We start from the raw sequence: 12557 nt of genomic DNA, 5'->3' as shown, positions 1-12557 counted from the left end.
ACTACCATCACCTTGAGGGTTAAGATTTTAACATACGAATTTTGGGGAGACAAAGGGATTCAGAAAACAGAGGTTCTTTATTGAATAGGTCTTCTGAAAATATTTTCTACCAGTCAGTGGCTTATCTTTTTGTTCTTTTGACCTTACCTTTTATGGAGAAAAAGTTTCCAATTTTAATCAAGTTAAGCTTATCAAATCATGTGTTCATGAATTGGGCCTTTGGTGTTACATCTAAAAAATCATAAAGCCCAAAGTCATGGAGATATTTTCCTATATTATATTCAAGAAGTTTTAACATGTTGTGTTTACATTAAGTCTGTGCTCCATTTTGAGTTAATTTTGTAAATAGTATAAGGTCTGTATGTGGGTTCATGTGTTTAAGATGTGGACATCTAGTTGTTCTAACACAAATTGTTAAAAAGACTATCCTATTGCAATTGTATTGCTTTTGCTCCTTTGTCAAGAATCAACCTATGTGGATTTTTCTGGACTCTCTATTTTATTGTAGTGATCTATTTGTTTCTTCTTTTGTCAATCCCACACTCTCTTGATCACTGTAACTTTCTAGTGTCCTGAAGGCTGGTAGTGTTAATTCTCCAACTTTATGCATCTCCTTAAATATTGTGTTGGCTATTCAGAGCATTTTGCTTCTCCATATAAAATTTACTTTTTTAACTTTTTATTTTAACTTATGTGGGTACAAAGTAGGTATATATACTTATGGGTTACATGAAAAATTTTGATACAGGCATGAAAGGTGAAATAATCACATCAGGGTGTAGGGCATGCATCATCTCAAGCATTTATCCTTTATGTTTCAAACAATCCAATGATACTCTTTTGGTTATTTTTGTATAAACAGTTAAATTATTTTTTACTATAGTTAGCATGTTGTTCTAGCAAATAGTAGGTCTTATTGATTATTTCCAATTACTTTTCGGACCCATTAATCAACCCTGCTTTCCCCCGCCCACCACCTACCCTTCCCAGCCACCAAAAGCCATCCTTATACTTTATGTTTCATGAGGTTTTTTTTTTTTTTTTTAAATTTTTAACTTCCACAGATTAGTGAGAATATATGGTTGTCTTTCTGTGCCTGGCTTATTTCAATTAACACAATGAGCACCAGTTCCATCCATGTTGTTGCAAATGACAGGATCTCTTTTTTATGACTTAATAGTACTTCATTGTGTATAGGCATCACATTTATTTACCCAGTCGTCTATTGATGGACACTTCAGTTGCTTTCAACCTCCACCCTCTGAAAAGCCCCAGTGTGTGTTGTTGCCTTTATGTGTCCATGTGTTCTCATCAGTTAGCTCACACTTATAAGTGAGAACATGTTGTATTTGATTTTCTGTTCCTGTGTTAGTTTGCTAAGGATAATGGCCATCAACTCCATCCATTTCCCTGCAAAGGACAGGATCTCATTTTTTACATGGCTACATAGTATTCCCTGGTATATACGTAACACATTTTCTTCATCCAGTGTGTGATTGATTGACATTTAGGTTGATTCCATTTCATTGCTATTGTGAACAGTGCTGCAGTGAACATACACTTACATGTGTCTTTATAAAAGAATGATTTATGTTCCTTTGGGTATATACTCAGTAATGTAACTGCTGAGTCAAATGGAATTTCTGTCTTTAGGTCTTTGAAGAATTGCAACACTGTCTTCCACAACAGCTGAACTAATTTACAATCCAACCAACAGTTTATAAATGTTCCTTTTTCTCCACAACCTTGCCAGCATCTATCATTTTTCTGAGTTTTTAGTAGTAGCCATTCTGACTAATAGTAGCCATTCTGACCGATGTTAGATGATATCTCATTGTGGTTTTAATTTGCATTTCCCTAATAATCACTGACGTTGAGCATTTTCTTCATATGACTATTGGCCACAGGTATGTCTTCCTTTGAAAAGAGTCTATTTATGTCCTCTGCCCACATTTCAATAGGATCCTTTTTTTTTTCTTGTAAATTTGTCTAAGGTCCTCATAGAAGCCAGATACTAGACCATTCTCAAATATATAGTTTGCAAAAATTTTCTCCCATTCTGTAGGTTGTCAGTTTATTCCATTGATTTTTTTTGTTTGCTTGTTTTTTTCTGTGCAGAAACTGTTTAGTTTAATTAGGTCCCATTTGTCAGTTTTTGCTTTTATTGGAATTTCTTTTGGCCTCTTTTTCATGAAATCTTTGCCTATTCCTGCCTACTAAATGGAATCGCCTAAGTTGCCTTCCAGGATTTTTATAGTTTTGGGTATTACATTTAAGTCTTTAGTCAATCTTGAGTTAATTTAGTATATGGCATAAGAAAGGGGTTCAGTTCTAGTCTTCTGCATTTTTGGTTTCAGTTTTCCGCATATGGTAGCCAGTTATCCCAGCACAATTTATTGAATAGTGAATCCTTTCCATCAATTGTTTTTATCATGCTCATTGAGGATCAGATGGTTATAGGTGTCTGGTATTATTTCTGGGTTCTCTATTCTGTTCCAGCTGACTATGTGTCTGTTCTTGTGCCAGTACTATGCTCTTTTGGTAGTATAGTTTGAAGGCAGGTAGCATGAAAACTCCAGCTTTGTTCTTGTTGCTTATGATTGCTTTAGCTATTTGGGCTTTTTTTGTTGTTATTGTTCCATATGAATTTTAAAATAGTGTTTTCTAGTTCTGTAAAGAATGTCAATAGCATTAATCTATACAGTCTTTTGGGAAGTATAAGCATTCCACAATATGGATTATTCCTAAGTAGGAGCATGGAACGTTCTTCCATTTGTTTGTGCCATCTCTGATTTCTTTGAGCAGTAGCTTGTAGTTCTCGTAGAGATCATTTACCTCCTAGGTATTTTATTTTATTTTTGTTGCAGTTGTAAATGGGAGTTTATTTGTGATTTGGCTCTCAGCTTGACTATTGTTGCTTTATAGGAATGCTAGCAATTTTTTTCATATTGATTTTGCATTCTGAGACTTTGCTGGGGTTGCTTATAAGCGTAAGAAACTTTTGGGCTGAGACAATGGGGTTTTCTTGCCATAGAATCACGTTATCTGCTGACAGGGATGTTTGATTTTGTTTCTTCCTATTTGAATGCCCTTTATTTCTGTATCTTGCCTGATTGCCCTGGCCAGAGCTTCCAATACTATTTGGAGTAGGGGTGGTGAGAGAGGGCATCCTTGTCTTGTGCTGTTTTTTAAGTGGAATGCATCCAGCTTTTGCTCCTTTGGTATGATGTTGGCTCTGTGTGTGTGTGTGTGTGTGTGTGTGTGTGTGTGTGTGTGTGTTTCTTTTTTTTTTTTATGGCTCTTATTATTTTGAGGTATATTCTTTCAGTATCTAGTTTATTGAGAGTTTTCAACATGAAGGATATTGAATTTTATCAAAAGCCTTCTCTGCATCTATTGTGATAATTGTGTGTTTTTTGTTTAGTTCTGTGTATCAGATGAATCACATTTATTGATTTGTGTACGTTGAACCAACCATGCATTCCAGTGATGACTCCTACTTGATAATGGGGAATTAGGTTTTTGATATGCTGCTAAATACATTTTGCTAGTATTTCTTTCAGGATTTTTGCCTCAATGTTCATCAAAGATATTGGCCGTGTGTGTGTGTGTGTGTGTGTGTGTGTGTGTGTGTGTGTGTGTTTCTTTAAACCTATTGTGTCTCTGCCAGGTTTTGATATCAGGATAATGCTAGCCTCATAAAATGAGTTAGGGAGGGTCCCATCTTTTTAATTTTTGGAATAGTTTCAGTAGAAATAATACAAATTCTTTGTGTGTGTGTGTGTGTGTGTGTGTGTGTGTGTGTGTGTGTATCTAATAGAATTCAGCTGCAAATCCATCTGGTCCTGAGCTTATTTTGGTTGGTAGCCTATTTATTACTGCCTCAATTTCAGAATTCATTTATCAATTTGTTTAAGCATTCAATTTTTTCCTGGTTCAGTATTGAGAGGGTGTATGTGTTCAGAGATTCATTTATTTCTTCTAGATTTTCTAGTCTATATGCATAGAGATAGAGATGTTTATAATATTCTCTGATGGTTGTGTTTCTGTGGGGTCAGTGGTAATATGCTCCTTATTTTTTCTGATTGTGTTTATTTAAATATTTCTTTCTCTTGTTTGTCTAGCTAGCAGTCTATTTTTTTTTTCCCTCAAAACACTGCTGCTGGTTCCGTGGATCTTTTAAATGTTGTGTGTGTGTGTGTGTGTGTGTGTGTGCATGTGTGTCTATCACCTTCAGTTCAACTCTAATTTTGATTATTTCTTGTTTTCTTTTAGCTTTGGGATTTGTTTGCTCTTGGTTCTCCAATTCTTTTAGTTGTAGTGTTAGATTATTAACTTGAGGTCTTTCTTTCTCTCTTTCTTTCTTTCTTTCTTTCTTTCTTTCTTTCTTTCTTTCTTTCTTTCTTTCTTTCTTTCAGTTGGAGTCTCACTCTGGTCGTGCAGGCTGGAGTGCAGTGGCAATCTCGGCTCACTGCAACCTCCGCCACTCCTGTAATCCAAGTACTTGGGGAGGCCAAGGCATGCAGATCACGAGGTCAGGGGTTGAGACCAGCCTGACCAACATGGTGAAAACCTGTCCCTATGAAAAATACAAAAATTAGCTGGTTGTGGTGCTGCACGCCTGTAATCCCAACTACTCAGGAGGCTGAGGCAGGAGAATCACTTGAACCCAGGAGGTGGAGGGGAGCCGTGATCACGCCATTGCACTCGAGTTTGGGTGACAGAGCGAGACTCTGTCAAAAAAAAAAAAAAAAAAAAAAACTTGAGATCTTTCTAACTTTTGATGTGGGCAATTAGTGCTATAAAGTTCCCTCTTAACACTGACTTAGCTGTGTCCTAGAGATTCTGATACAAGTGTATTTTTGTTCTCATTAGTTTCAAGGAACTTGATTTCTGCCTTAATTTCATTATTTTTCCAAAAGTCATTCAGAAGCATGTTATTCCATTTCCATGTAATTGTATGGTTTTGAGTGTATTCCTTAGTCTTTAGTTCCAATTTGATTTTGCTGTGGTTCAAGAAACTGTTATGATTTCAGTTATTTTGCCTTTGTTGAGTAGTATTTTATTTTTGATTACATGATTGATTTTAGAGTGTCATATGGCAATGAAAATAATGTATATTCTGTTGTTTTGAGGTGGAGAGTTCTGCAGATTTCTATCAGGTCCATTTGATCTAGTGTTGAATTTAGGTCCTGAATATCTTTGTTAATTTTCTGTCTCAATGATCTGTCTAATACTGTCAGTGGGATATTAAAGGCTTCACTATTATTATTGAAGGTCTATAAGAACCTGCTTTATAAATCTGGTTGCTCCTGTACTGTGTGCATATCTACTTGGGATGGTTAGCTCTTCTTGTTGAATTGAATGCTTTACCATTATGTAATGCCCTTCTTTTTTTATTTTTTATTTTTTTTTATTTTTTTTATATTTGCTAGGACAACATCTGTGTTGTCAGAAACTAGGATTCTAACCCCTGCTTTTTTGTAGTTTAAATTTGCTTGATAGATTTTTCCTTCCTCCTTTTATTTTGAGCCTTTTGTGTGCCATTGCATATGAGATGGGTTTCTTGAGGACTGCATACTGATGCATCTTGATTCTTTATCCAGTTTGCCACTCTATGTCTTTTCATTGGGCCATTTAGCCCATTTACATTTAATGTCAGTATTGATATGTGTAGATTTGATCCTGTCATCATTGTTTTAGCTGATTATTGTGCAGACTCGTTTATGCGGTTGCTTTAGAGTGTCACTGGTCTGTGTACTTCAGTGTGTTTTTGTAGTAGCTGGTAACAATCTTTCCTTTTCATATTTCGTGCTTCCTTTTTGAGCTCTGGTAAGGTTGGTCCGGTGGTAATGAGTTCCCTCAGCATTTGCTTATCTGAAAAGAATATTATTTTTCTTTTACATATGAAGTTTAATTTGGCCAGATATGAAATTCAGGGTTAAAATTTCTTTTTTTTATAAGAATGTTGAATATTGGCTTCCTATCTCTTTTCGATTGTAGTATATTCATTGAGAGGTCTGCAGTTAGTCTGATGGGCTTCCCTTTGTAGATGATCTGGCCTTTCTCTTTAGCTGCTCTTAACATTTTTTTTTTCTTTCATGTCTGCCTTGTAGAATCTGATGATTATGTGTCTTGGGGATGATGTTCTTGTGGAGTATCTTACCAGGGTTCTCTGCATTTTCTGAATTTGAATGTTGGCCTGTCTAACTAGGTTGGAGAAGTTACAATGGATGATATTGTGAAACATGTTTTCCAAATTAGTTCCATTATCCCCATCCCTTTCTGTTACTCCAATCAGTCATATATTTGGTCTGTTTACATAATCCCATGTTTCTCATAAGTTTTGTTAATTCAAGTTCATTCTTCTCTATTCTTGTCTACCTGTCTTATTTCACACAGTCTTCAGGCTGTGAGATTGTTTCATTCATTTAGTCTGTTCTGCTATTAATAATTGTGATTGTATTATAAAATTCTTTCACTGTGTTTTTCGGCTCTGTCAGGTTGGTTACATTCTTTTCTACACTGGCTATTTTGTCTGTCAGTTCCTGCAATGTTTTATCATGATTTTTAGTTTCCTTGCATTGGGTTACAACATGCTCCTTTAGCTCAGTGGAGTTTTCTTTTATACGTATTTTGAATTCTATGGCTTTTCAGCCATCTCAGCCTCAGCCCAGTTCTGCATTCTTGCTGGAGAGGTGATTTGGTCATTTGGAGGAAAGGGGGCACTCTGACATTTTGGGTTTTCACCATTCTTGCAGTGATACTTTATAATTTTTGTGAGCTTATCTACCTTAAATCTTGAGGTTGCTGACCTTTTTTTTTCATTTTTCTTTAATAGTCAGGACACTATTCTGTAGGGCTGCTGTGATTTTCTTGGGGTCCCCTCCAGTTCCTAGTCATCTTGGATTTTCCAGTACCTGGAGGTATTACCAGTAAAGGTGGCAAAGCAGCAAAGATAGCAGTCCGCCTCTTTCCTCTGGGAGCTTTGTCCCAGGCAGTTACAGACCTGTTGTCCACCTGAACGTACCTGGAGGAGGTCGCTGAAGACTCCAGATAGGAGGTCTCACCCATTCAGAAGGAACAGGATTGGGGACCCACTTAAAGAAGCATTCTGGGCCTGGTGCGGTAGCTCACGCTGTAGTCCCAGCACTTTGGGAGGCCGAGGCGGGCAGATCACGAGATCAGGAGATCCAGACCATCCTGGCTACCACGGTGAAGCCCTGTCTCTACTAAAAATACAAAAAAAAAAAAAAAAAAAAAAAAAAAGAAATTAGCCGGGCATGGTGGCGGGCGCCTGTAGTCCCAGCTACCCGGGAGTCTGAGGCAGGAGAATGGCGTGAACCCGGCAGGAAGAGCTTTCGGTGAGCCAAGACTGTGCCACTGCACTCCAGCCTGGGCAACAAAGAGAGTCCGTTAAAAAAAAAAAAAAAAAAAAAGACAGCATTCTGGCCACACTGTCATAGAGCAGCTGTGCTGTGCTAGGATACTGCTTCTGCCTTCAGTTTGCATGGGCACTCCAATGCATGGGGGCTGGAAGGGCTAAGTCACCCAAGCAGCAAAGACAGCAACTCACCCCTCCTTCTAGGAACTCTGTCCCATGAAGTTTACAAATCTCTATCAGCCAGAAAACACTGGTAGGTTTGGGGGTGCCCTGGTTGAGAGGTCCCACCCAGTGAGGAGGGACCAATCAGGGACCAACTTACAGAAGCAGTCTGGCCACGTTTTGGTAGAGAAGCTGTGATGGGCTGGGGGAGGGGGGTCCCTTCTGCCTCCTAGTTGGTTTCTATATATTATTTTAACAGGTATGCCATTAAAATAGCTACTTTTAATCAATATGTTACTTGCAGGCAACATACAATTGGGTCTTTTTTCTTGATCCGCTTTGACAGTGTCTTTTCATTGATGCACCAACCATTGATGTTCAAAAGAATTACGGATATATTGTGATTAATATGTATCATATTAGGTAACATTTTCTAATTGTTGCTCTGATTTTTTGTTTCTGTAGTGTCTCCCACTTTTGTTCTTCTTTTTGTAGCTTTAATTTAGCATTATTATGATTCTATATTTTCTCCTTTATAGGCATTTTATTACTTAAAAAAATTTTAGTGGATGCCATAGTTTGTAATATACATTTATGACAAATCCGAATTATTTTCAAACAGCACTATAACAGCTCCTTGGTAGTGCTAGTTCTTCTAGCTCCTTTTAATAGCAAAATAATCCTAATTCCTTTTATCCATTTCTTGTATCATTCCTGTAATTCATTTTCATTATATATAACCATACATAAGCAGAGAAGTAGACAAAATAATACATAATCAGACACATTGTTTCTTATTGTAGTCTTTCACTGGCATTTCCTGATGACTACTGACAGAGAACATCTTTCCAAGGAAAATTTATCATCTGTAAATCTTCTTCCCTGAAATGCTTGTTCATGTCTTTAGTCTGTTTTATGATTGGAATGTTTGTTTTTTCCCAAATTCAGTTTTGAGAGTTCTTCATATATTTTCAATACTTGTCTTTTGTCCAAAATATGTGTTGGAAATATTATTTCAAGTGTAAATCTTGTCTTTTTAGCCTTTTCATATAAACGGTCACAGATGAAAGTATTTTCATTTTTCATCAATGAAATTTATTATTTGTATTTTCCTTTTGATGGCAAGTCTAAGAACATTTTGCATAACGCTGGATCCCAAAGATTTTCTTTTTTTGCATATGTTAAAATTTTATGTTTACATTCAATTCTATTATTCACTCTGAGCTAATATTTTATCATAAGTTATGACATTTAGGTAAAGGTTTTTTTTTTTTTTTTTTTTTTTTTTTTTTTGCTTATGCATGTCTAATTGCTATAGCTGAAAAGACTACCTTTCCTCTGTTAAATTCTTTAGTTATATTTTTTCAAAAAGCAGTGCAGTATAGTTGTATGGATCAATTGCTACCCTTTTAAATTTTGTTTTATTGTTCTATTTGTCTATTTCATTTCCAGTATCACATAGTTCTGATTATTGAAGCTATATAGTAAGCCTTATTATTAGGTAGATTTATTTCTTCCACTCGATTTTTTTATTGTCATGACTGATTTGGTTTTCTAAGCCTATACGTTTCTATATAAATTTTAGAGTAGACTTAAGTCCACACAAGTTCTTGATAATATTTTAGTAGGAATTTTATTAAATCTGCAGATCTACTTAGGGTAATTGATATATTTACTATGCTGAGCTTTACTATTCATGTATGTAGTGGCTTTCCATTTGTTCATATCTTATTTGATTCCTTTTGTCATTTTGTTATTAGCATACTAGGCCTGTGCATGTTTTGTTAAGTATGTAAGTGATGTGGTTTCATTCTGTGTATGTAACCAAATCTCATCTCAATTTGTAATCCCCACGTGTCAGGAGAGGGACCTAGTAGGCGTTAATTGGATCATAGGGGCAGTTTCCCCCAATGCTGTTCTTGTGATAGCGAGTTCTCACAAGATCTGAGTTTTATAAGTGGCTCTTCCCCCTTTGCATGCTCTCTCTTGCCTGCTGCCAGTAATATGTGCTTGCTTCCCCTTCCACTATGATTGTGAGATTCATGAGGCCTCCCAGGCATGCGGAACTATTAGTCAATTAAATCTGTTTCCTGTATAAATTACCCGGTCTTTGGTAGTACCTTTATAGCAATGACAGAATGAATAGATACAGTAAAATGGCATCACAGAGTTTCTTATTGCTATAAAGATACTTGAAAATGTGGAAGTGACTTTGGAAGTGGGTAATGGGCAGAGGTTGGAACAGTTTGCAGGACCTAGAAGAAGACAGGAAGATGTGGGAATGTTTAGAAGTTCCTCAGGACTAGTTGAATGGTTTTTACCAAAATGCTGGTAATGATGTGAACTTTAAAGTCCAGGCTGAGGTGGTCTCAGATGGAGATGATAAATTTATTGGGAACTGGAGTAAAGGTCACTCATGCTACGCTTTAGCACAGAGACTGGCAGCATTTTGCTCCTTCCCTAGAGATGTGTGGAACATTGAACATGAGAGAGATGATTTAGGGTATCTGGCAGAAGAAATGTCTAAGCAGCAAAGCATTTAAAACATGACATGAATTATTCTGGAAGCATTTAGTTTTATGCATTCACAAAGAGATGGTATGAAAGAGAAGCTGATGTTTAAGAGGGAAGCCGAGCATAAAAGTTTGGAAAATTTGCAGCCTGACGATTAGAAAGAAAAACCAATTTTCTAGGAGAAATTCAAGCCTGATGCAGAAATTTGCATAAGTAATGAGTAATTGAATGTGAGTTTTCAAGGCAATGGGGAAAATGTCACCAGGCCATGTCAGAGACCGTGGTGACAGCCTTTCCCACCACAGGTCAGGAGGTCTGGGAGAAAAAATGGTTTCATGGGCCTGGCCTGGGGCCCCTGCTGCTCTGTGCAACCTCAGGACTTAGTGCCCTGTGTCTCAGCCACTTCAGCTACAGTCATGGCTGAAAGGAGCCAAGAGACAGCTTGGATCATTGCTTCAGAGGGTGCAAATCCCAAGCTTTGGTGGTTTCCACATGGTATTGGACTGCAAGTGCACAGAAATCAAAAACTGAGATTTAGGAACCTCTGCCTATATTTCAGAGGATGTATGGAAACACCTGGATGTCCTGGCAAAAGACTGCTGCAGGGGAGGAGTCTTCATGGAGAACCTCTGCTAGGTCAGTGCAGAAGGGAAATTAAACCTCTTTTCTTTATAAATTACTGATTCTTATATATGTCTTTATAGTAGTGTGAAAATGGATGAATACTATAACTATTTTTTTTATTGGAGTCATTGTAAATGACACTGTATCTTTAATTTTGGTTTCTGTATATTCCCTGCTAGTACATAGAAATGTGATTGATTTTTGTGGTTGATCTTTCAGCACTATGTTGAGTAAGAGCGATCAGATCACATGTGCTTGATATTTTCCTGATTTTAGGGGAAAGTCATTCATTTTAGTGCCAATCAATATAATGGTGACTGTAGATTTTGTAAACATGTTGTATGAAGGGGAGAAAGTTCTCTTCTATTTTTTAGATTTTTAACAATCATGAATTGATATTGCATTACATCAAAAGATATTTATTCATCACATCATATAGTCATATGCATTTTCTTCTGTAGTTTGTTGATGTGGTAGGTTATTTGATTTTTAAATGTTCAAACAGCCCTGTATACACTTGCTTATGGTGTACAATTTGTTTTATACAATGCTGAACTGTATTTGGTAATATTTGTTTAAGATATTTGTGTCTATGTTTATGTGAGATATTATTCTATAGTTTTCTTTTTTTAGCATTATCTTTGTATGATTTTCATATAAGTGTAATATTATGCTTATAAAATGAATTTGCATGTGTAATTTCCTCATCTATATTTTGGAAGAGATTGTGTAAAATTGTTATTAATTTTTCTTGAATATTCAGGTGAAGACATTTTTATTTTTGCAGAAAAATATAAAGCTTTGACCCAGAATCCAGAAAAACAGATGCAAAATGAGGTAAAAGAAAGCACAATTAATGAAGCACAATGCTATTCAAAAAAAACATAAAGTTGATCAACCTTGATAATTTGATAAATTACAAATTTGATTATTTGATGGTTATAGGACTATTCAAAATCTCTATTTCACTTTGAGTTGGGTACTTTGTGTTGCTTTGCAGAAAAGGTTAATTTCTTCTAAACTGTCTAATTTTCAGTATAAAGTTCTTCATAGTATTTCCTTACATGTATTTTAATGGCTGCAGGATCAGTAGTCATGTCTGCTTTTTGAATCCTGATAATAGAGATGTAATATCTTTTTTTTTTTTTTCTTTTTGCTAGTTTTGCTAGTGGCTTATAGACTTTGACTTTTTCTTTTTTGGAATACCTCTGTGCTTAATTGATTTTTCTCTATTGTTTTTCTGTTTTCAATTTCATTGAATTCTCCTCTTAAGTTTATTACTTCTATCCTTCCTCATTCTTTTAGGTAATTTTGCATCTGTTTTTCTGAATTCTTGATCAAACACATACACTTTTATTTGAAACTTTTTTTTTTCCCAATGTAATCATATCATAGCAGAAGTTTCCCTCAAATAACTTCTTTAGCCAAATTACCTATATTTCATATGTTGTGCTTTCTTCATTCATTTCTGTTTATAAAATCATTTTAAGGCTTCTTTGACACATAAGCTATTTATATGTTTATTCTGTAAGTTTATGGTTAAGACTTTTTTGTGTGTCATCTTCTATTATTAATTTTTAGTTTGATTTTGTTGTCATAGATCACTGTATCATTTTATTTATTTGTTACATGTTGAAGTATGTTTTACGATACAAGTTGTGGTTTTTCGTGGTGAATTGCCTACATGTTCTTTTTAATTAAACAAAGAATAATAATAAAAAATATTTTCCTATAGTTCTATGGAATGTGATTTTTGTCAGTTTTCTGGTTCAGATCTCGTCTTACTCAGAACTTGAATTGTTCATGTCAACATTCTTATTGATTTTTTGCCTAGTATTTCTCCCAGTTATTGACACAGGGCTTGTTGAATTTC

Source organism: Macaca fascicularis, chromosome 5 (assembly GCF_037993035.2).
Source record: "Macaca fascicularis isolate 582-1 chromosome 5, T2T-MFA8v1.1".
Classification (NCBI taxonomy): Eukaryota; Metazoa; Chordata; class Mammalia; order Primates; family Cercopithecidae; genus Macaca; species Macaca fascicularis.
The sequence above is the reverse complement of the archived record's forward strand: the minus strand, read 5'-3'. Positions refer to the sequence as shown.